Source organism: Megascapheus bottae, chromosome 25, assembly GCF_031878675.1.
Source record: "Megascapheus bottae isolate mThoBot1 chromosome 25, mThoBot2.hap1, whole genome shotgun sequence".
In the NCBI taxonomy this organism is placed as follows: Eukaryota; Metazoa; Chordata; class Mammalia; order Rodentia; family Geomyidae; genus Megascapheus; species Megascapheus bottae.
The window spans coordinates 6,794,116-6,819,444 of NC_143533.1; the positions used below are offsets into that span (position 1 = coordinate 6,794,116).

Here is a 25,329-nt window from a genome sequence, read left to right on the forward strand (position 1 = left end):
AGGGAGAGAGGGAGGGAGGGAGGGAGGGAGGGAGGGAGGAGAAGCTAACACCTAGCCCAGTTCTGAATATCCTTAACTGATGTGGTCTGGAGGTTTGTGTCCCACCAAAACTGGGACAAATTGCAGAAATTAAAATCTCAGTATTCAAGGTGATGGAACCTTAGGGAGGTGATGAGGCTATTAGGTCAGGGTTCTCATGAATAGGATAAAGTATTTCATCAAAAATACCTGGAGAAGGCCTGGAATTTGGCCTAGTGGTACAGTGCTTGCCTAGCATGCACGAAGACCCAGGTTTGATTCCTTGATACCACATACATAGAAAAAAAATCCAGAAGTGGTGATGAGGCTCAAGTGGTAGAGCTCTAGCTTTGATCAAGTCCAAGGACAGTGCTCAAGCCCTGAAAAAATAATACCTGGAGAGACTTTAGTCCCTGCTTCCATGTAACATGATACTACAATGGACAGATAGCCATGAAGGAATAGGCCCAGACCTGCGACATTCATTGAGCACATTGACCTTGGACTTCTAGCCTCCACTACTGGGAGAAATAAACTTTTTGTTGTTTATAAACCATTCTGTTTATGGTGCTTTGTTATAGCAGTCCAGACAGACTAAGACAATACAGTTCCACTTAAAATAATCTCTTACTTCCCCATCTTTTTTGTGTACCCAAGACTTCCAACCAAAAGCAAAAGCTTTAAGACAGGGTTAACGATGTAGAGGTGTTTACAGATCCTGTAACTGGCTCTGAGAATCAGAGAAAAATTACAGTTCAAAGGCAAAATGTGTGCTACCTCCTCATCCCTATTTTTTCTTACTTTTAAGTTCTTTTTATTAAGACAGTCATAATGTTCTCAATCGTCATGACACTTTCCATCTTTGAACATTAACAAATTAATTGACTGAAATGGTGTCTTGGGAGCGTTTATCATCTATCCCATTAGCTAGAAAGCCAGGAAATTGTGGATGGAAGCTGTCTAACACTCGGTGGAGGCCTCATCTTGCTGCTTCCCTGCCCAGTGATGTGTTTATGTATGTGTCTGAGTCTGAATGCGTAACGATAAAGGGAAAAAATCAAAAGAGAGGATTTCACTTCCACCAACTGCTATAAAAATCTACCTCTGGGAGACATGGAATTTCAATTGTGAAATAATCAGTCTTGGAAATTGTCCTGTCCTCCAGGAAAAGAAAAAAATAAGTAGTTTAACAGCGATTGCCCTTCAAAACAATTACTAATTATAATGTCTATAAAGAAAAATACCCTGGATACCATTACTCCTAATAAAGCCAGGCAAATCTATAAGAAAGAATTAGCTTGTGTGTCTGAAAGCTGACAGGAGAGCTCTTGGGAAGGACAAGAGAGGGGGTTTGTTCCAACCAGCTTATAAGCCTGGGTCAAAGCTTCAGGAGGCTTTCCATCTGAGGAGAGCCACTCTCAGCAAATGGGGAAGATTAGTACCAGAAACCAGGCCAGGACGATTACTATGCAAAGGCCCAAGTGGTTTTTCCTGACTTACCTTGCACTTGATGCCTTACAGCTTTCTCCCCCACACCTCAACCTCCCTTTCATCAAGCCTGAGGGTCCAGGCTTTGCTCCTTAGAGTTTGTCATTTCCCTCACCAAGGTCTTCTTTTAACAAAGGAAAAACACAGGGATGCCAGAAAAGGTTACATCAAGCCTCTGAGGCCTTGGATAAATGTGCCCATTGCAATAGAAGGTGCTATAAGTGCTATAAGAGAAGGGCTGTAGGGAGGTAGAAAGCGAGGAACAGCCCCCAAAGGAGAATAAGGTTGAAGACTCTTGACTAATTACCTGCTGAGAAAAATAAATCTGAGTTCTCCATTTCTCTACTCTTCAGACCTCAGACCATCATCTATAAATGGCAAAAGAGGCACATAGAACCTACCATCTTATAGCTCAGTTGTAGACAACAAAAGCCATACCAGCTTTAAGCAGAAAGGAATTTCTTACCGGATATAAGGTGGGGTAGAATGCCATTGAAAGGGCTCAGAGTCAGAGCTTGCGAGAACAACTCCTCAGCCCCTCAGGTTACCCTGCCTCTGCACAATGGAGAAATGGTCACCAGTGCTACAAGAAGTCACCAGATTGGAAAGCTAATGGCTACAGACCCAGACAGACTCTATATGCAGGCAGCGATGGGAGTAAAGGTGTTGAATTCTGCCTTTCTCCCCTCCTAACTCAGCTCTGAATTCAAGACTCAGGAAAAAGCATCTGCTGTCCATGCGCTGAGTCATATCCAAACAAATCCTGATTGCAAAGGAGTCTGGGCAATGGACTTTTCAGCATCCTGGCCTCTCCAGGGTGGAACAGCACAGTTGACAGATATTGAACTGGAAGAGGGAAGAGTCCATCACAAAGTATGCCTTACCCTTTGCAGGATTATCAAGTGACCCAGACAAGACCATGGTTATAAAGCACCCATACAGTTTCTAGAAATTAGTAGGAAATCTGCACTAGTTTCTCTTCCTTTTTCCAAAATTTTCCAGGTTGGCTCTGCAAATCCTAAAAGGACAAAGAAATATACCTGAGGGCAGAGGCTAGCTCTTCCTATCTTAGAGGTTGATCTCAACATCTTCAGCTTAGCAGCCATATCAAACAAGCAGTTATCACTAATTTATCCTCTGCCTCCACAGAACGATGGGAGCATCTTAAATAGAACCTTTATGTTGTACTCTTTGTACATGCAATTTTCAAAAAGGCTGCTTCCACAGATAATTAGATTTACTTATTTTTTATTTAATCACCATTGGGCACCAACCAAGTGTCAGGCAGATACAAGTTTTTTCCAAAGGGTTAACCATCTAGGCAGGATAATTTCACAAAAATACAAATTACAATTTCTGATACAGAATTTATTGGACAAGAACAGGGTGCTGTGAGTCAGAATAAATAAGGTAAGCCTGACTCTGTTCAGGGAGCCAGGAAAGATATCCCTGAGGAAGCAATGTCTACGCCAGAACTTGAAAGATGCATCAAACCTAACCAAGCAAAGACAGGGAGAGAAAGAAAATCAAGTATGGTAGAGGAACAACACAGGCAAGGGCTGTTTGTTTGTTTTCCTGGACAGAAGGACAGCAGGGTGGCTGCAAGCTGTTGTGAGGAAGAGGTGACTTCCTCAAGAATCCCTGTGACTATGTGATCCCAGACTACTAGCTTAGTGACATTTTCCTTCACGTTGGAATCCAGATATGGTCAGCAATTAGCATTTCGTTGCAGCAACACCTGAAGCCAAGTTTGACTCCCTCTTTGTGTCTCGGTGTTCTTCGTATAAGGTTGAAGAAGTGTCAGCCCCTCATTGAGTCATAGGTGGTAGATATGACTCAGGTATAAAGGCATAACAAGACTGGGCACACATTGGGCCATCAGCTTGTTCTTCATCTTCAGTGTCTACCCAGATCATCTGAGAGTACATCAGTTCTTCACTTCTTCCTCTCCCACATCCTCCTCAGAGACGCAACACAGCCATACAGTATAGGTGCCACAGGGCACCCTTCCTGGTCACAGCCAATGGAATAGTGGTCAGAATGCACACAGGATGTAGAAATTTGTTTCAAAACAAGATCTCAGGACATAGTCCAGGTTGACCTTGAACTCTAATTTCTTCTGCCTCAGTTTCCCAAGTATATCCCAGCTACCCACCTGAGAAATTCTTACAGCTCAGGAAGAAGGTGTCAAAAGTTGATAAAGTGACAAGCAACGTAAAATTATGAAGGACCTTCTCACAAGCAGACTTGGGTGGGAGCAAAACCTGAGATCCCAATGGCAAATACCAGTCTACAGGGAAGAAAATGCTGATATGCAGAGACACCCCACACAGTAAGACAGAGTGATTAAGGGTAATCCAGGTTGGGCTCTGTGGTTCATGCCTACTATAATCCTAGCTTCTTAAGGAGTCTGAAATTGGGAGGATTAAAGTTTGGGCCAACCTGGGCAATAAGTTCAGGGGCTCCATCTCAAACAACAGCTGATTACAATGGTATGTACCCATCACCCTAGACACAACAGGAAACCTAAATACACAGAGCACAGTCCTAACCAGACTGAGTAAGTAGTAAGACCCTATCTCAAAAATAGCCAAAGCACAGAGGAGTAGTAAAGCCCCTAACTAACAAGTGTGAAGCCCTTAGTTCAAACATAAATATGGCCACACAAAAAAAAAAGGAAACAAAACACTCCAGAGTCCTGTGAGATTTGGGTGCATAAACTAGAGAATTTTCTGCATCCTGAGGAGGAAACTTGCTATTTATTTATTTCAATTTTGAACATGTGCTACCTAAGAGGCTCATCAAAGTGGAAGGCTGGGCCTCCCTCCCTGAGATAGGGCCTGAACAGAAACCTCAGCTTGCACACAGGTCAAAAGAACCATGACCATGTGCCCCGTGGCTTCTGCAAAGACAGTTCCTTCCACACAGGAAGTTCCCACATGCACTTCCCACAACTAGATCTCCCTCCCCTTCCACATGACAGTCTGAGTATTCCTTCCTCAGACATGGCCAGCACTCAGACCGGATCTTGGGCTTCCCCCTCTAGCATGTGCCTCATTTGGTCTCTTGTCCCATGGCTCCCACTCAGCAGATGTCACATTTCTCTTGTCCCTGCCCTGCTTCCTGTTCAGGAGAGATAGTTGGGCATTTCTTCAGTAAATAGGCTATAGTCTCAAAAGACCAAAGCAACTTTTCAGCTTTCACTCTTTTTCCAGAGCTTTGTTTCTACCTACAAGGTGCTCGACTCTGTGCCAGGTACTAAAGATACAAAGATGAATTAGATCTGGTCCTTGTGTTTAGGACTTCAAGGTCTAGGGAGACAGAAGGGCAGGTAAAAAATAATAATAATAATCTCTTTGTAACAGCAGATGAGTACTTGGGGATATGAAGGAGGGCGAGAAAGGCTCATAGGAGTATTTTTATTGCTGATAACTGTCCATAGTAAGGGGTTTCATCGTGACATTTTCCTACATGGATTTAATGTGCTTTGACCACGTTCCCCTCTCCATTCTCCTACTGATCTTCTCCCTCTGCCTTTTCTTTTCTCTTCTACCCCCTTCCTAGTAAGCATACAATACTTTCTTGTCTTGTAAGACTAGTTTGTCCACATATCATGAAGAACTACACTTCCATCCATCTTCCTGCACATGACATGACCTCATTCTTCTTGCAGCTGAAGAAGCCATTCAGGGGTTGGTGGGAACTTAGTCTGATTCAGTAACTTGGATGTTGGGAGTAGTGTCAGGAGAACCATCAGCATGCAGGCATCTCTAAAGTAAGGTGACTCTGATTCTTCACAGAAGTGCTATGGCTGGATCAGACAGTACTTCTATATTTAGACATTTGAGGAACCTCCATACTTCCATCATTGTTGGACCGCTTTATACTCCACAAGTAGTGAATAACTAACTCTTCCTTTTCCTTAGCATCCAAGCCAGCATTTGTTATTTGTTTTCTTGATGACAGTCATTGTGACAAAGGGTGGACTAACATTTCAATGTATATTTATTTGATTTGCATTTCTTTTATGGCTAAGAATGCTGAAGTTTAAAAAAAATCATTTCGGCCAGGCACTAATCGCTCATGCTTTGGAATCCTGGATACTCTAGGAGGGTGAGATCTGAGGCTACACTAAGCAGAAAAGTCTTCAAGATTCTATCTCCAAATAACCAGTGGAATGCAGGGCTAGAGGCAAGGGTCAAGTGGCAGAGTGAGCAAGTATGAGGCCCTGGGTTCAGGGGCTTAATGGACTCTATGACAGCTATCCTATCAGCTCCCCTCTGTTTTTTTTGGCTGCTTAGTATTTATCCCTCCATCTTGCACGTATAGCAATTTGTCTTTCAGAAAAGCAACTCCCACCCTCATTTGTCTCCTACATGGCATAGCTGGCATAGCTGGGACCCAGAAGTGAGTCAGCATTGCCCAGGTAAGAGTAACTACTGGCAAAATAAAGAAGAAAAAAGAAGATTGAGGTAGAATTTGAGGGCGTAGCTCACCTTCCCAGGCTTTGTTGCTAATTACAACCCTGCCACCATTCATTTCCAACAGAGCTTCCATTTAAAATACGAGGTCACTGACATGACACAAACTCCCCCTGAAATGGTTGACAACTGGTAGAGAATTCTGCAATGGATGAGAACCAGTGCTGGAACTTAATGAAAGGAGGGCTCAAGAATGCCGCACGAAGCCCTCCCCCCCCACCAACTTCTGCTTCCATCTCACAATCGATAAAGTCATAAGCAAGAGAGAAATATGTTGGTTACATTACTTTTTAAAAGCCTAGCGAAAAATATAATTTCTTATTGATTAGTTTCTCATCGAAGGCAAAGGCTGTGGATAAAAGAAAATTGACTGCTGAAAATTCTAAAATAAAGAAAGTAAATGAAGGAAGGTGTTTAAATTTTTAAAGGGTAGAAAAAGGTGTAACTGATGGAGCCAAATGTGCTACTTGTGAACATACTGCTGAAATTGAGACCTGAGTTGTTTTGGATCTGATTGACTGACTTTCATTTACTCTGATATTAAACAAACAAACAAACAAAAAAAGCTGAGAGCTCATCTCAAAATGGAGCAAACAAAGTAGGGAGCAGGAAGCCCTCCCTTGAATCAGCTCCATATCTGGGTGTCCTGGCCTCACACCCAGGCAATGACATGGTGACTGAATGGTGCAGGCCAATGAGGAAAGCAGGATAGCAAGACATCTGTGACCAGGCTGTTCAGTCCTGAAGGCAAACAGGAGCAGAAGCTGGAGGAAGTTTGTGCATTTTCTACCCATGAGGGAAGTAGACACTATACGAGCTTCAGCATCTAGAGGAGTACTCTGAGGAAATAGTAGGTATTGTCAAGAAACAGATGCTCAGAGAGGTTATGAACAGGGTCACACAGCATGAAGATTGCAAGGCAGGAGAGCTGAGGGACTGAGATCACACCCTTGAGTGTCAGGTAAATGGCTCTCAACTCCAGGCTCTGTGACACTGCACGAGGGATGTTTCTCCACTCTGGAGAGCTGTTTCTGTGAGACAAGTCAGTCAGCCTCCAACATCTGTGACAAACAGCCATCAGCTCACTCATTGCCATCAATTTCACTGAAATCACCAGCAAAATGACTTGTGTGACTCTCACTCTTTGGGGACATGGGGACTTCCTTGACATGCAGGAGCCAAAGTCGCCTTGGCCTGAGATTCTGCACAATCTACAACTTCAACAAAGCCTGGGGCTTCATGTTTCCCTTCTAAGCTTCCAGGAAACAGACGCCAGGGGCCTTCTGCGTAGACTGGTGTGGGAAATAATTATTTTGCCTTCCCTAAAGGCCAGAGTTCACTGCCGAGATATTTAAAGCAGCTTTAATATAGGCAGCTTAAAATAACTATTACAATGGAAAGGTAGAAATAGTCCTGTGGTGTAATATGGGATGTTTGGGGGGGGGGCACTGAGAGAGGGAAATATGTAAATAGATTTACCAAAATAATCTCAAGGTCACACCTTCAGGTTTATTAGTGCAGGAATGTCATAATGTCAAGTTGCCTCAAGCCTTTTTTGGGGGGTAAATTTGACACAGACATTTATCATCAAAAGGGGTGAAGAAATGTTCTTAAAAAACAAAGTAAGGTAACAAGGTAAAATACTGTAACAATATGAGATAACCAAGGGACAGCAAAAGAGATGAGAGATAACATAATACATTAAGGACAACGATAATTCATTATATGGCCTTTGTTTCTATATCCTGGAAGTCCTTTCATCTAGTGTCATACTATATGGCCTTATGTATCTAGGTTTTGCTCTATATATGTTTATTTGTTTATTTGAAATAAGATAGGGAAGGGGGAAAACAAAATGAGGGGCGGGGGGGGAAATGGGGACCAAGACATGAGAAAGGATATCAATATTTGTGAAGTAATACACCTTCTATCTGGTGAATATAATGTAGCCCTTCTATTAATTACAATAAAAATATGTGAAAAAGGAATTATAAAAAATTTTAAAAAGCAAAGTAAGGAATGGCTGGAGGAAGGTTTTTAGTTTTTTTGGTTGTACTGGGGCTTGAACTCAGGGCCTCATGTTCACTAGGCAGGCCCTTTACCACTTGAGCAATGCCCTTAGTCCCTTTATCCATTGGTTACTTTTTTTTTGCCAGGCCTGGGCTTGAGCTCAGGGCCTGAGCACTATCCTTGGACTTTCTCAAGGCGAGAGCTCTACCACTTGAGCCTTAGTACCACTTCTGGCTTTTTTCTATGTATGTGGTACCGAGGAATCAAACCCGGGTCTTCATGCATGCTAGGCAAGCACTCTACCACTCAGCCAAACTCCTGGCCCCTCCATTGGTTATTTTTAAGGTAGGGCTTTGCTTTGTGCCCAGGTCAACCAGGCTACAATCCTCTTACTTGCTTCCTGGTATCATCAAGCAATCCACCATGCCCAGCCATTGGTTGAGATGGAGTCCCACAAACTTAGTTTTTCCCAGGCTGACCTAGAACTTCAATCCCCTCTTGCCTGCCTTCCAATGATCAAGGATTAAATAGCCTTGAACTACCAAGCCTGGATGCATCATGCACCATGTGATATGTCTTCATAATTTCCATTCACTTCTTTGTGATTTATTGCAAGCAGCCCTAGTGCTGATGATGGGCTGAGATCTCCAGCACCCCATGAACTGGGCATTGTCTCACCTAGCCTCACAGATTCTCAGGAAGGCAGTCATGATTCTCTCCATCCTGCAGCTCACAGAGACCCTCAGATACTTGCTTGAAATCAAGGAGTAGAGAAAATTCCATGTTTATCCTTCACCCTGATTCCATCTTCCTTCAGCACATTCACAGATCCCTTTTTACCTCACATAGATGTATGGAAGCTAAACATTCAATTTTACCACTGGATTTCCAGACTCATACCAAGCAATAAAGGATAACTTGCAAACAAAAGCAGTTCTAATAAGTAACCACAAGTTTTTTTAAATGTTCTCTTCCCCTGCTTTCCTGGTAAAAACCTTCCCTCCATCTCCTCCTATTTCCCTCTGTACACTTTATAAAACAAAACCAATTATATTGTCTGGCAAATACTGTTGCATACCTCCTGCCACTGAACCTTTGCAAATGCCATTTCTCTTCTCCAGTGCTCTTCCTCCACAATTCACTTGATTGGTGAACCCCTGTTCACCCACACCAAACACCCAACAGAACTCATTCCACTCAACCTCTTTCTGCACTAGACTTATGTTGGCATAGCTATCGCAAAGTCTGGGATTTGGGCTAACATGTCTGCTTCCTGACTTTCCTGTAGGCAGAGTCTATGCCTTCCTTCACTCTGGTTCCTCATGCCCAGCCCAGTGCCAAATCACAAGCATCTAATTAAATTCAACTGAAATTGAAAACAAAAACAAATATCGTAGAGAACTAGAAGAAAGGGAGGAAAGTGCCAATATTGAGGAAGTCTATTACAGAGCAATCAAGCAGACCATGTTTTCCTAATGCAGATTACAAACCCAGCACAGAGGCAAGCTGGAGCAGCGGTGGGGATTGATGCTCTCTGGACAGCTGTTGGGTGTCTCACCTGATCAATCCTTACCTTGCCTTGCTGACAATTTCATCTTTCTGAAGACAGAGGAGGCGACCAAGGAGGTGGTTCCCGGGCATGACATCTCGTGGGTGAGAGAGTGGTGGGATTCTTGGGAGAAAAACAAACAAAAAATGTGTATGTAAACCAGATACTGAAGGCTCATGCCTGAAATCTTAGCTAATTGGAAGAGTGAAATTTGGAGGATGGCAGCTCTAGGCTAGTCCAGGCAGAAAAGTCCATGAGGCTATCTAAACAGAAAAAGTTGGGCATGGTAGTATGTTCTTGTGATCCCAGAATCTATTGGGAGCCTAAGGTAACGTGAGTCACGTGTACACCCAAGATGGAAGCAAGATTTCCATCCTAAAAATATATAACCAACAAAAAACAAAGCTACAGGCATGGTTCTGTAATAGAGCATCCATCTAGCAAGCACAAGGGCCTGTGTTCAAACCTCAATACTAAAAAAATGGAAGAAAGAACAGAAAGGAAAGAAGAAACATCCATTAAGCACCTACTTTGTTAATGGGAGGCAATGATGAAATGATCATAATTCAAGGTCAACCTAGGCAAAAAGAGAGACTTTTCTTCAAAAATATTCCAAGTATATGCCTGCCAACCCTGTTATGCAGGATGAAGAAGTAGAAGCATCACAGTTCAAGGAAGGCCGATCTGAACAAAAAAGGCAAGATCTCATTGAAAACAATAAAGCCCAAAAGAACCAGGGATGCAGCTCAAGTAGTAAAGCACCTGCTTATCAAGCCCCAGGCCATCAATTCAAATTCTGAGTATGCTTCAAGCCAGAAAATCCAGCAAGATAAGACCCCCTCCAAAACCAGACTGCAGATGCAGAGCCCTTCCTTAATTCATGTTACATGTTTTTCAGAACAAAATTCAAGAAACAAAAATAAAGTTTTGCAAATATGCTAAAGCTAGAAATGTGTGAAAGCAAATGTTTATGCATACCAGAGGAATAGCCACAATGATAATAACAATATTCACTGTTTTGAAAGACATAATATAACTAAACACATTTAAAGCATAGTGCACTTAAACACTGTTCCCACCCTTTGAGGAGGCATGATTTGGTTCCTGTCTGAGGAGAAGGGAATGAGGCAGACAGAGATCACATACTTATTTTTACACACACACACAGAGCGAGCAAGAGAGAGAGAGAGAGACAGAGAGACAGAGAGAGGGGGGAGGAAAGGAGGGAGAGAGAGAGACAGAGAGAGAGAGAGAGAGAGAGAGACAGAGACAGAGACAGAGAGAGAGACAGAGAGAGAGAGAGAGAGATATTGAAGTAAGAAAGGTGCAATTCCTAAGGTACCTCATTATTTGTCATCCATGTAACCTTGAAACCATTTACTTAGTCTTTGTTTTATTTTCTCATCTCCAGAATGAAATAATTCATTAATACTAACCCTAAAGTTAGTGGCATACAGTAGACAACATCATCATCATCACCACTACCTCTGAAGTCAGCCCAGGCCCCTCATTCTTCAAAAGTACCATTCAAGTCTTCAATGGATAAAAAGCCCTGTAGCTGGCTGAGATTTGGGTGTGTAACTGTCCCGCTTTCAACACTGGTTATGACCAATGGCTAGCTCTGAGTCTCCCCATCTCAGCTCTCCAGTGGCCCCACACACTTCCAATCTCATGGATGAGGAGATGCTCAGGGAGAGCAATTTGGGGCGGTCTTAGGATAAGCAGAGTCTTATATAGTTTCCTTGAGAACTTTGAAAAGAGCTGAAAACTTAGCCATTTGCTGTGCAGTTAAGGGGTAAAAGTGAACATGTTAGATATACATTTATGTCAACCACATCTGAAAGGCCTTGCCTAACACCATGTGTCCAGGCATGGATGCTCAGAGATTTGATACAGTTGGGGATTTGCCCTGATTCAATTTACTAGGCAACCTGTTTACCTAGAGATGCCAGACAGACATCTTTCTGCCAGCTCCCAATCATCCCCTCCCCAACCCCTCTCAGCTGCTCTGTCTGGAATACATTGACATTTCCAACATATTGATTACAGAGCAGACTGGGTTTGAGCTGAAGAAGGAGGAAGTGGACTGACTTTATTACTTGTAGGAAGAAAAAAAAAGAAAAATAAACAAGGGGTGTTTTTGTTTGGAGGACAAGACCAAAATTATCAGTTGAATGGGGCTGAATTAAGCACTTAAAGTTCAATCTCTCCAGAGTGCTGACCGTGCAGGTAGAGATCGATAGGGAAACAATTTGCACCCAGGAATCTGGCTCTGGTTATTAGCAACTAATTATACCAAGTTTTCTACAGAACTCGGTGAGTTCTCCTAAAGGTTGCCAAGCTGCAGGAAACATTGCCAGGATCAGATTCGGGTCAGGGATGCAGTTTCAATAAAGATTCCAAAAGATTCTGCTCTGTGGAGTCCACTTCGTGGTTCAGGAAATGACACTCTTAGGGTTTTCAAATGTGACTGGGGACAGACAGCAAAACCAATATGTAAGCAGGAATATAAATGTGGTCACAGCAGTTGTTAAAACTATGAAAGCCTTCCATCCCCAGTAGCTCCATGTCCAAGCCTGAACCTCCCACACCCTCCCTCTCATCTTCTAAGAACTAGAACTAGATGGCTGACCCACCCAGCACTGATGATGACAACCATCAAGAACAAGAACTTGTCTTCTTGTTTCTCTTCTCAGCCAGTCTACACACATGCACACACACACACACACACACACACACACACACAATGGATTGAGGCTATTATATATGGCTTGTTATAAATTGCTGTAGAGTTTGAAGTACATTATAACACAAAAAATATATTATACCCATTAATATTTATATAGATATTATATCATTATACTCTATAATTAAAGATAACCATATATGTAAGCTAGAAATACAGGACTGAAGCTTGACTCAAGTGGTAGAGCACCTGCCTAGCAAGCATGAAGCCCTGAGTTCAATTCTCAGTTAACCACACACTATCTCTCTCTCTCTCTCTCTCTCTATATATATATATATATACATATATATACACACATATATACATGTCTATATATAGGAATGTGTGTGTATATGTGTGGGGGGGTATATAAACTACAAAACCCAATATATCTATAGGTAAATATACAGAGATAACAGCTACAGGTAATTATATATGTTAACTAGACATATGGTCATAGACAACTATAGTTATATATAATATATAAACTATATATTATACATGAGCTATATATATTTCCATTTATTATATGTAAATATGTAGGTATAATCTACAATTATATAGTTGCTTATACATACAGCTATAAGTAGACAACTAGTTAATGTTTACATGTATTATATAAACTATATATCATTTTTTGGGGTGAAGGGGCATGCCAGTCCTGGGGCTTAAACTCAAGGCCTGAGCACTGTCCTTGGTCTTTCTTAAAGCTAGCACTCTACCACTTGAGCCATCACTTCCAGCTTTTTCTGTGTATGTAGTACTGAGGAATAGAACCTAGGGCTAAGCAAGCATTCTACCACTAGGCTACGCTCCTGACACCAGCTATATAGTTTTATATAGCTTATGAAATTATATATTCTCACCTACCTAATATACAGACATATACCTATAACAAACCAATACAAAGTTATAGTTACAGCTATAGTTTTATATCTTATATAAACACATATATTATAAGCTATACATATGCACATCTAGCTTATAGAAACTTTATGCATTGGGAAAATATCATCACCTGAGCACATGTAAATTTCTCTCATCTTTCTAACAGCCATGGCCTTCAATAGTATGACAGGTTCTATAATTTACTGTTTCTCCTGTTAATGAATATTTGTTTTTCTACTTTCACTTTTGCCAAGGATATTACAAGGAACATCTTTAGCAGCCTTATACCACACCCACAAACAGCCCCACAGAGTAGATCCTAAGAAGTAGACACATTGGATTGGTGGAATTGTGTTGACTTGGACAGACCCTGACAAACTATTCTACTTCTGTTACCTTCATGATGGCAGCCAGTGTCCCCTTCATCCAGATGGTTCTCAGCAATGAAAGGCCCTCAGAGTGAAAAGCCCATGTGCTATGACTCTCTGCATGTAACCATCAGAGCACACAGCCTTTTATGTCTACACCCACACACATTTGCCCACGGTGGGCGGGGGGCTTCAATGCTATGTATCAGCATCAGCCTGCTCCAAATGCCCCCAAGCTCCAGTCTGCTGATTTCCTGAGAGCAGCAGGCAGCTAGCCAATCTCCCTGCACAGTCTGGCAGTCAGAGTTTGGTCATCAATTGTCATCAGATCTTGAAGCCATGCTGCTGTCTGCAGAGCAGTATGAAGTCTCATGGCCACTATGTCCAGCATGTAACGTCATCATGCTCTCCATGAAGGACATCTGTCAGTCTCTGCCTCTCTAATCATGGGACTGGAATGCAGCATGGAAGGCTGGACAGAAACAGACCTCCTGAGAAACAAAGCTCCAGGACACAGGAGTGGGTGGGTACAGGAAAGGACTCTCCAATAACAGCATCTCCATCCCCAGCTCAACGAGCCCAGTGCCCCACAATAGAAAACAGAGGCATTTCTATCCACTCCATAGAGGCCTCAAGACAGCTTTCAAGAATGACCGCACACAATAAAACTAGAAAATGTAATTCAAAGACAAAGCCAGGGAAAACAGGGAAATGAGGACTGAGGGGGAATCCACCCATGCAAAGCATGAGGCTCTGTCCAGATTTTAAGCTTTTAGACTCCAGCTGGGCTCTAAACTCCCTAGTGGCCAAAGCAAAAAAAAAGTAAGCTAGATGAGAATGAGTTGGTGATTAAATCTATAATACTATAATACATATGAAGAAGATCTCATGCTTAGATTTTTAAGAATTACACTGGAAATGAAAATGCACATTAAATGATGCAACCATTCATTTCTCAGGACGTCCCTGGTTCTCCACTAACATGAGTCCAGAATGGAAAATCCAACCAGGCACCCCTCATCCAGCTGGCAGGACCTTTCAGATGTGGGTCTCCAAGCCCCTTCATAGCCACACCACAACTTCCACCTCCTCCCTCAAGAAAACTCTCTCCTGGAATGCCTCATCCAAGAAACTCACACCCCTAGAAGTCTCATCTTGTGCTTTTTTCTCCTCTCTTCTCTTCTTTTCCATTCCTTCCTTTCTTCCTTTCCTTTTTCTTTAACTTTGCTGACTGTTAAATATTAGGAAAATTTTTAAACTAAGACAATATAGTGAGTACCCAAGGCTAGAGTTAGGACCCAAGCTTCTTGGACAGAGAAAGGCATATTGAATGGTTAGTTCCTCTCCAATTTGTACCCCATACTCACTGCATAACACCACACCCAAGTCTAGACAGCACTTAACCTTTTTAAAAATAATAAATTTTAAAAGAATAAATTATTTTTTAAGAATTTCTTCTAGGGCCGGGAGTTTGGCCTAGTGGTTAAAGTGCTTGCCTAGCATGCATGAAGACCTGGGTTCGATTCCTCGGTACCACATATAGAAAAAAAGCCGGAAGTGGTGCTGAGGCTCAAGTGGTAGAGCTCTAGCCTTGAGAAAGTCCAAGGACAGTGCTCAGGCCCTGAGCTCAAGCCCAGGACTGGCAAAAAAAAAAAAAGAATTTCTTCTAGGACCGGAATATGGCCTAGTGGGAGAATGCTTGCCTAGCATGCACGAAGCCCTGGGTTCAAATTCTCAGTACCACATACACAGAAAAAAGCTGTAAGTGGTGCTATGGCTCAACTGGTAGAGTGCTAGCCTTCGGACACCCAAGAACAGCCCAGGTGCTCAGTGCAAGCCCTAGGACTGGCAAAAAAAACAAAAGGATTTATTCTAAATAAAGAGAAAAGGTATATATCAGATAAACAAAATGTCCCCTTAACCACCTGAGTAGAAACTCATGACTTGGCTGTCTTTTTTTTCTAGATCCCCACAAATACTGAAGAACTCAGTCCACCTGTAACAATGGCTACTCTGACTGACAGAAGTCCACTGTCCAGGATAGGGGCTCCTTCCAACTTTGATTAAAGGGTCACAAGAGGGGTTGTGTGATGGGAGTATTTTGCTTTATTTTATACTTAAACTGTCTAACCTCAAAGGTCTCTCTCCAAATCCACTTCACCCTAGCTGTCAAGCTGATGTGGCTACAGATAAACTGCAGACATAGAAACAGTAGACTGGCCTGGCACAGTGGCTCATGCCTATAATCCTAGCTATTCAGGAGGCTGAGATCTGAGAATCAAGGCTCAAAACCAGTCCGGGCACAAAAGAACCTGAGACTCTCATCTCCAATTAAACTCTAAAAAATGGTTAGTGGGACTTGGCCCAAGTGTAGGGTAGCAGCCTTGAGCTGAAGAGCTCAGGGACAGTGCCCAGGCCAAGTTCAAGCCCCATGACCCACCAAAAAAAAAAAAAAAACAAACATACAAAAAAAAAAAAAAAAAAAAAAACAGTGGACTGGCCTTGCAAACAGAAATAGAAACAAAACAGTAACAACAACAACCCCCCCCCCAAAAAAAGGCCCACAAATAAATCCTCTTCCTCTCCCAAAATTGTTGCAAAAATCCCCCAAAAGCCTGTTGGCCAGTGGCAGGCTGGGCACGGGTGTGGCCTGGAAGATGAGCCTTGAGCGCCATCTAGGAGCTGAGGGTGGTACTGCAGGCTCCTCCCCTTGGCAGTGGGCCTCCAGAGTGCTTGCAGCCATTGCTGGACCCTGCAATCTCTCATCGTCCTCCAACTCAGGACCAGACAGACCTGGCCAGTTCACTATTTGGGATGCAAAGCAAGACTATAATGCCAATCTTTCTGGGTGAAAGGAGTATTAAGTAAAATAACTATATGCTCTGTCCCGCAATATACAGGCAATAGATGGCTATTCCTATCTAATACCATGCCATAAACTGAGTACACAGGCAAGTAAGAGGGGAGGGTTGCTGTTTAGTACATCTGTAAAACAGAGAACATCACAGACTTCTGAAAGCAGATGTGACATAACCCATACATACAACATGGCCCACAGTGACTACTCAGCTGACAAAAGTAATAGAGGACAAAGCTATAATCTGGCTCTGGGATGGACCCTGAGGTTGAGCAAATGCATGTGAAAGTTATAAAGATAAATAAGACAGTTTCTAGGGAAGGCCAAATGAAAATACTAGAGCAAGGTAATATATCAGACATAGGAACAAAGCTTCCACAACATGAGCCTGTGGAGCTGTTTATTATTTAAGCCATACCACTATGGCTATAATAAGACCAAAAGGCCCTATGTGTGACTGTATCAGCTACCCTATAACCCTAACACACACACCCCAACAAAGGAAGATCACCCTTCCCCACCCACTTATAGACACAGTGAGAGGCTCAGAGTGGTGAGGAGATACATGGGTGAGAATAATACAATAGATCAGTGCTGTTACTATACAAAACACAGTCATTCTGTGACCCAGCAATTCCACTCCTGGAGTCTCTGAGAGTATTTCAGATATTATTTGGAGGCTGCAGGTATGGCTCAAGTGGCAGTTGGTGACCATCACTTCTTATTCTCAAAATGGCTTCCCCACTTCTGTCACTGAACTAAAAGAAATTCATAACATGGCCTTTTCTTCTCCTTGCCCATCTCTACCTTATCCCCAGTACTATATCATTCTATCACTCTACCCCAGTTTCCCAGTGCCTTTCCCATCTGTATTTCCTCTCTAAGATCCCCTCTGCTTCCACCTGGATACCTACAGGATTCTCCTCCCTGGGCTCTCTGCTCTTGGCCTCCTCTCCTTTCAGCCCACCCTGAAGGGGCTCCCAGGGACTGCAGCCTCTCAGTAGGTATACTGCAAGTTGAACCCCTCCAGCTATGCACCTTCATCCAGGAAGCTTTACCCTGAGCAACACTACCCTCAAGACAACTCTGCTTTTCCTAAGCAGAGAACCTATACTCTCCCTATATACTAAAGTAGTATGAGGATGTTGCATGCAACACACACACACATACACACACACACACACACACACACACACACACACACACACACACCAACAAGCCTTAAAAATGTGACCACATCATTCATCTCCAGGAAATGCAAATCCATCCCACTAGGAGATTACTAGCACTCTACACACACTAGAACACAGACAATACAGAAGGACTGACAATACAGAAGGACTGACAAATTGGGGAATGTATGAAGAAACTGAAATCTGCCTCTAGTCATTCACACACAGTGAAACCAGAGAAAGATACACTTAGGACAGGAACACAAAGGCACAATGCCTATTGCCTCTGATCATACAAAATAATTTGTATCAAATGAACTCCAGGAAATTAAATCAAGAGGATTTACTCTGTTCTGTTTATTCATTTATATGTCTTGGGAGGGCAAGGGGAGGTCCAGAAATGGAGGGGCAAAGGGTGAATAAATGTCGTAATGGCACTCACTGGACTGTTGAAAATGAACTAAACTTGTTGGTCAGTTCAAAGGCAGTCAGAGCAGTAAAATGCATGTGTCTCTTATCTCTAATTAGCCACCAAAAATCCAAAACTGGAGATGTGTCTCAAAGAGCTAGAGCATTGGGGGTTTTTTTTGGGGGGGAGGCTTAGGGACAGTGCCCAAGTCCTGAGTTCAAACCCTACAACCAACAAAAATATAAAGAGATGACAGGTGGGGGGTCAGGCTCAAAGTTATCATGTCTACCTAGAAAGTGAAGACTGACTTCAAACTCTCAGAATAGAAAGGAAAAGGAAATCACATTGCTATGGTTTCAATATGAAATATTCCCCCCACACAGGTGTCAAGGTGGGAAGTGTGTACTTTTTAATGTCCCACCTGAGGATAAGGAGAGAACTTGTGATGTGACCTGAAACTGGAGATTTAAAAATGAGCCACATAGTTTGCCAATAGTGGAAGACAGAAAAATGTGGAAATGTGACACCCAGTAGGGTGAAGACATCACACGATTGATAAAGTGATTGGAAAATAAAAGTGCTTCTTATTGGTACCTCTTAGAGTTGAAACTTCCCCAACCTTCTCCCTATCATTTACCATGGGCTCTATATTCAGTGCTCTCCCATTTAGTTCATGGGAGCCTCATGTCTTTACCCCATCTAACAGATGAGAAAATTGAGGCTTAGGAGGTAAAGGTAATGTTCACAAAAGGGCCCTGCTGAAAAGTTAGCAGGAGTGAGGCCCACATCTATCTCCCTGAGTGTGTTTCACGCTCCCCCTCTATGTTTCTCCCCCACCCCCGCGCCCATCTCAAGCCATACCCGCTTCAATTCCCACTGTCCCCTGGGCCTCCTCAATACCACCCCATAGCCCCAGCCTGTTAAATGGGGAGAAGATTCTAATTGTGCCTGACCACAAGGTCTGCAGGGAGTTAATAAATTATTCCAAGAGAATATTTGCACTGAAGGCAGTATTGACTGCAGTCCATTTCCTGAGCTGGCATAAATTATTTTTTTTCCTCCAGCAATTGCTGCAAAAGCAAGTTCAAGTGCAAATCTTGAGGCCTTGTCTATGGATCCCTTGCTTATCACCAAGGATACGGTCTTCAAAGCCTGACTCCCCATCAGGGCCATCACAAAGGGATAATCCCTAGGGAAGAGGACAGATTGGTCTCAGGGATTTCTATTCTTTGAGGCATGACCCCTAATTTATAAACTAAGATTTCTTTCTTTTCCTTCAAGCTTTCCTCTTTTTCCCTAAGGAAATAACAACTGATTTATTCAAGTATTGTAATTCTTGGTGAATAGAAACAACCTAAATGTTCCATCAGTAGAAGATAGCCGAATACTTTTTATGTCCAATAAAGGAGTGGTCTCCAGCTTATATCTTTTAGATAATATCAGCAAGGTTGAATATGTAATTTTTGGATAAGGCAGTAAAGGAGTTTGGCACTGGTGGTTTACACCTGTAATCCTAACTCCTTGGAAGGCTAAGATCCAGAGGATCACAGCTGAAGTCCAGGTAGTGTAGGAAAGTTCACAAGACACCATCTCAAGAAAAGAAGTTGAGTGCAATAGTATACCTGTTCGCCCAAACTATGAGAGGCTGGTATTCAAAGGATTGCAATTCCAGACCAACCTACACAGAAAAGTCCCAGAGACTCCATCGAAATGGCAGAATGTGGGTACAGTGGTACAAACCTATTATGCCAGTTACAGCAAGAAGCCTGAAATAGGAGGACCATAGTCCAGGTATGTGGCTAGACAGGAAGCAAGATCTGGTTTTGCTAAGGCAAAATAAAAAAAGAGGTGTGGCTCAGTGGTAGAGCACCTTGCCTAGTAAGTACAAAAACCTGAGTTCAATCCTAGCACTGAAAAGAAAAAAAAAGAAGTAAAAAGAATGGAAGCATATATGCTTGTTTATATTAACAAAATTAACCCCCCCAAAAGATAAATCAGCAGAAAATTGTTCTTTTGGTATAAAGAAAAGAGGGTAATAGGAATAGAGAAGATTTCCCTAAAAAGAAGGGGGGATATATCAAGAAAATGGGGGAAGGAGCCTGAGAGTATGCTACACCACCAGGGGCAGCCAGTGTGTGCGCAAACACTACTGCTAAAAACAAGGTGATGCTCTAGATTGGATTGTAGATATTTTAAAAAAGGAAATCAATGAAAAAAATGGGTGAAATCTTAAAGAAATGCTGTGTCAGTGTTAATTTCATAGCTGGGATAAATGCACGATACTATGATGATATAAGATGCTAAAATTAAGGAGAGCTGAATGAAGGGTAAATATAGGAATTCTCTGTGCTATCTTTTGTGACTTTTCGGTAAATCTAAAATTGTTCCAAAGTATAAAGGTTATTTTTGGAAATATATGAGATGTGCTGAATGGCATCTGGTTAAACAAGCGTCAAGAAAAAGAAAACGAAGCAGCTGAAGTTTGCCTATTTTTGGTTTCCCCTCCCCCTGCCCCAAACACTGACAATTCCTACTCAACATCAGCAGTAGAACTTTGTCCTACTAGACCTGCTCTGAGGACACATTTTCAATCAAGTTCTTACCTTGGCATGATGTAAATATCCAATGGACACAAAGATAAGACTGAATTGGAAAGGAGAAAGTAAAGAGCCACAATCCTAAGCAGAAATAACCCAGATCTAAGCATCAACACCCCTGTCCTATTGGGTCTAGCTAGATTTGAACAACACTCACCAAAGTGCCACAGCAGACAAATCATGGCAGAAATCTCACAACAGAATGCAAATCCGAGAGCATCTGAACTCAGATGCTGTTTGGCCAGGGTTTAGTGAGGTGGACAAAATGGGAATCAAAGATCAGAAGGAGAGTTCCCAGTTCCTTTAAAAGCATAAACAAGAAGCATGGATTTCATTATCAATAGGCCTGGCACTCAGCCCTCATATCAGGCATCTGCCCTTACAGGGAATTAAGCTGACAAAAACTCAGCCTTGAACCTGATGCTGAGAAGGGCCAGCAAAGCAGGAAGGTCACAGGGAGCAGGTCCTTTTCCTGGGGGTCAACAAGTATTTCCTTTGAACACATAACTCATCTCCACATCATTTGCATGACCTCTAGGTTTAATTGCTGGACTTCTAAATTAATTACACAACTTCATTAATTATCTGACTTCCTGCTACATACATTGCTTCTGGCTTAATTACATGACTTCCAGTTTTAACTACATGACTTCTACAGTTGCATGTTGTATGATTATAGCTACCATTTTCAAGCCATGAGGATGTTCGCCCACCTTTGCAATAACTCCTCCTCCTGCCCCATCTGCTCTCAGATAGCTTCATGGTTCATTAGCTCAGATCATTCAAGTGCTTACTCAACCCTTTAGAGAAGCCTTTTCTCCATATCTTATCAAAATTGAGACCTGCCCTCATCCTCTTATCCTGCCCTATCTTATCCATGCGTTAATTTATTTGTTTTGTCTCTTCCTTGCAAAATCTGCATAGGAGCAGAGACTCCTTTTGGTGCATCACACAATCTAATATCTTTCAGAGTAAACAATGGGTGCAAGAGCCTAAGGTACAAATGGTTAGGATATGCTAAAGGAGCCCCTAGAAAGATGGTGTCAAAGGAAGAGGGCTAGAGATGCTCTAAAGGAAGTAGGCAGGAATCCAATCCTGAAGGCCTCTGTAGACCTCTACAAGAGATTTAAGTTTCATTAGGCTGAGATTAGGCTGCACATCCAAAGACCTCTTTTCATGTCTATATGAGGAATAAGTCTGATTAGGGCCTGTTACAAAAGCTACTGGAACCCTCCAAAGGGCACAGGATAGTGGCTTTGGTGGCTAATGATGGACACAAGTCATTAGAAAGACTGTGGATGTTTCTTGAACATTTGTAAAGAAATTGGACATGGAGTGGAGTGTAGGAGAGAAAAGACAAGAACCTGAGCAACTGAATGGTACAATTTTATTCCTTTGTGTGTGTGGATATTTAGTTTTCTCCACATTATTTGCTAAAGTAACTCTTCTCTCCACTGCATAGTCTCAGCTCCTCTGTCAAGACCAGTTGTCCCTGAATACAAACATTTATTTATGGGCTTTGTGCTGTGTTTGACTGGTCTATATCTTCTTTATGCCAGTATATGCTATTTTGATTACAATGACTTTCTATTTTGAAATTAGGAAGTATGAATTCTGTACCTTTGCTTTTCTTTCTCAATATTAGCTTGGCTGGGTTTTTGTTTTGGTTTTTTTTTTTTGTATTTTTGAGAAAAAAAAATGCCTTTGGAATTTAACAGCAATTGCCTTGAACTTTGGATCACTTTGATGGTATGAATAGTTTTTTTTTTTTTTGGCCAGTCCTGGGCTTGAGCTCAGGGCCTGAGACTGTCCTTGGACTTTCTCAAGGCTAGAGCTCTACCACTTGAGCCTCAGCACCACTTCCGGCTTTTTTCCATGTATGTGGTACCAAGGAATCGAACCCAGGTCTTCATGCATGCTAGGCAAGCACTCTACCACTAGGCCAAACTCCTGACCCTGAATAGTTTAATTTTAAATCATCTAATTCATGACCATTGGCTATCTTCCTAATTTAATTGTATCTTCTCCAATGTACTTCATCAATATTTTATAATTTTCAATATGCAACTGTTTCACTTTCATAGTAATCCAACAAATGTACATAAAAAGGTTCAACATCACTAATCACTATCACTAGATAAAAATCAAAACCAAATGAAGTATTATCTCAAATCTGTGAGGATGGCCACCAAGAAAACAAAATCAAATCATGGCAAAGATATAGGAATACATACACACTATTGGTGAGAGAATAAAATGGTATAACCACTGTGGACAAAAGAATGGAGGCTCCTCAAATAGCATATGATCCAGCCATTTTATTTAGGACTATTTATCCCTAAGAATTGAAATTAAGAATTCTCAAAGAAATAGTAAGACTCCTATGCTTGCTATAGCACTATTCACCAAAATATGAAAGCAACTCAGATGTCAACAGACATATGGAACAATAAAGAAAAGCGGTGTGTGCATACAATGAGGTTTTAATTACCCTTTAAAAATAGGAACTAAGGACTGAGTTAGGGAGCAAAGATGGACAGTTGCTAATGAATGAGTACAAAGTTTCAATGAAGCAAGAAAAGTCCCAGAGGTCATCTGCACAACCTAGTCCTTGTAGTCAATGACACTGGCACTCAAATTTTTGTCAGAAGTATACACTCTGTTTTTAAGTGTTCTTGCCACAATAAAATGAATCTTTAGAAAATCAGTTCAACATATGCCTTAGAATCAAGAACATAGCCACCAGATGACACATACACATCCTCCAAGCTGTGAGTCCCACATTTCCTCCAATTGAAGACTGATAGAAGAAAGAATTTTCAGACAAGTCAGATTGCATTTGGCTTATCACCTACTTTGTCCCTAAATTGATTGCTTCTCTAGAGTGAGCAGACATGTCCCCCCTCCCTCCTCTCAGGGCATATTTCAATAACACTCTTTTTTGATGAAGTAATACAAGACTCACACACACTGTCCTAAAACTCAATTTACAAAAGTCAGTTGAGACTGAGGTTTGGATTGAACCTCCCAAACCTGCCTAATTAATGACGCACATTATTGCCCTGCTCCCCTAACTGAATGCAGTCTCCAAACCTTGACATGTTTTCCCAACGATAAAATACAATAAATGAATTAGTGTCCCAAGGGACCGTGGTGGGAATAAGGGAAAGCCACAGAAGATAGATGATGTCTCAACTAATTTTATGATTTATCGATCTCCACTTTGCTCGTTTTGCAATGTGGGAAAGCTCATTTTTCTGCCAGGTCCACAGTGGTGTCACCCTTGCTAATAGATATGATTACCATCCCCAAAACTGTGTTTGTGAAAATAAGAAGTGTAGCTCCACTGCTGCTGACCTCAGCAGTTTGCTTTTATTATGTGCTGGATCTGCTACCGACCAAAATTGATGCGTTTATCCAGGGCTCTGTTGGACAGTCACAGGCATTTTTCTCATTTTTCTTCCAAACAAGTTCATCTTTAAGCAAGTACAGATTCATGGTTTAAATTACTGAGTTGACACATCATCTGTTTTCACTGTGGGTATTCTTAGAAAGGAAGATTTTGTGTGTGTGTGTGTGTGTGTGTGTGTGTGTGTGTGTGTGTGTGTGTGCAAGCATGAGCAGAGAGAATAGGTCTGGATGGTACAATAATTCTATCTAGCAAATACTAACTGGATACAAGGGTATTCCTTATCAGAGATGGTAGGTAGGTAGGTAGGTAGGTAGGTAGGTAGGTAGGTAGACAGGTGGATGGATGGATAGATATAGACAGACATCACTGGAGTTATAGAATGAACAATACAGAATTTTTTCATGGAAATGATATACTTTGTATTAGTATATTGATATATATCAAAAAATGGAAATTTTTTCAAAAGTAACAACTATGAAGGAGATAAAACACAAAACATTGGTTAGTCATGCCACTACAGTGCTATGTACCATACAATCAGTAGCTTTCTCTGATAAGCATTGATTTCATTGATCCATCTATGCCTCAGCATGTACTTGGCTGATCTAGGCTGGGTTTGTCTTCAATTCAGATCAGTTCCACACATTTTTCTGGAACCCAAAGCATATTGCTTCTATCGCATTGGCAGAAGTGAAGTAGGCAGGTCTAACAACTTCATGGTACTGCAAATATCTGCGTATACATCTACCTGTACTCTACTGGCCAAAGTAAATCACCGGCCAAGCCCCAAATTATGAATAGGGAAGTAAACACCATCCATAATTGGAGAGGAGAAAGAGTAGACATTTGTTGAGCAATGCAAACTACCAAACAGAATGATGAGATTTTAAAAGTATTTTGAGGGGCTGGGAGTTTGGCCTAGTGGTAGAGTGCTTGCCTCGCATACATGAAGACCCGGGTTCGATTCCTCAGTACCACATACATAGAAAAAAAGCCAGAAGTGGTGCTGAGGCTCAAGTGGTAGAGCTCTAACCTTGTCCAAGGACAGTCTCAGGCCCTGAGCTCAAGCCCAAAAAACTGGGAAAAAAAAAGTACTTTGAGAGGGATCAGTGAGTACTGAGAGGAGTCAGGGGAAGAATGTATGGGGGTGATGTAAAAGTAATGGGCAGGACTGAATTTTGTCGGGCCATGGAAAGGAATAGCACATCTTACTTGTAATTTCAAATAATCACGTGTGCCAAGTGGATGGGGAGGGGTGCATGCACAGAAGCAAGGTGTGCTTCAGGGCATTAGTTACATGTTCAGGAAAAAGATGATGAGCAGTACGAACTTTATTAGCAGCAGGGAAGAAGGAA

General features: G+C 41.9%; 1 long non-coding RNA gene across 1 annotated transcript in view; it reads right to left on the reverse strand.

Annotated features, from left to right (window-relative positions):
* LOC150046300 (uncharacterized) overlaps window positions 1–25,329 on the reverse strand; it is a 297,256-nt gene that overhangs the window by 264,688 nt on the left and 7,239 nt on the right. Inside the window, exon 2 of the long non-coding RNA XR_016539603.1 lies at window positions 9,571–9,669. This is a non-coding gene — a long non-coding RNA (uncharacterized LOC150046300). The remainder of the gene's footprint in view (window positions 1–9,570; window positions 9,670–25,329) is intronic.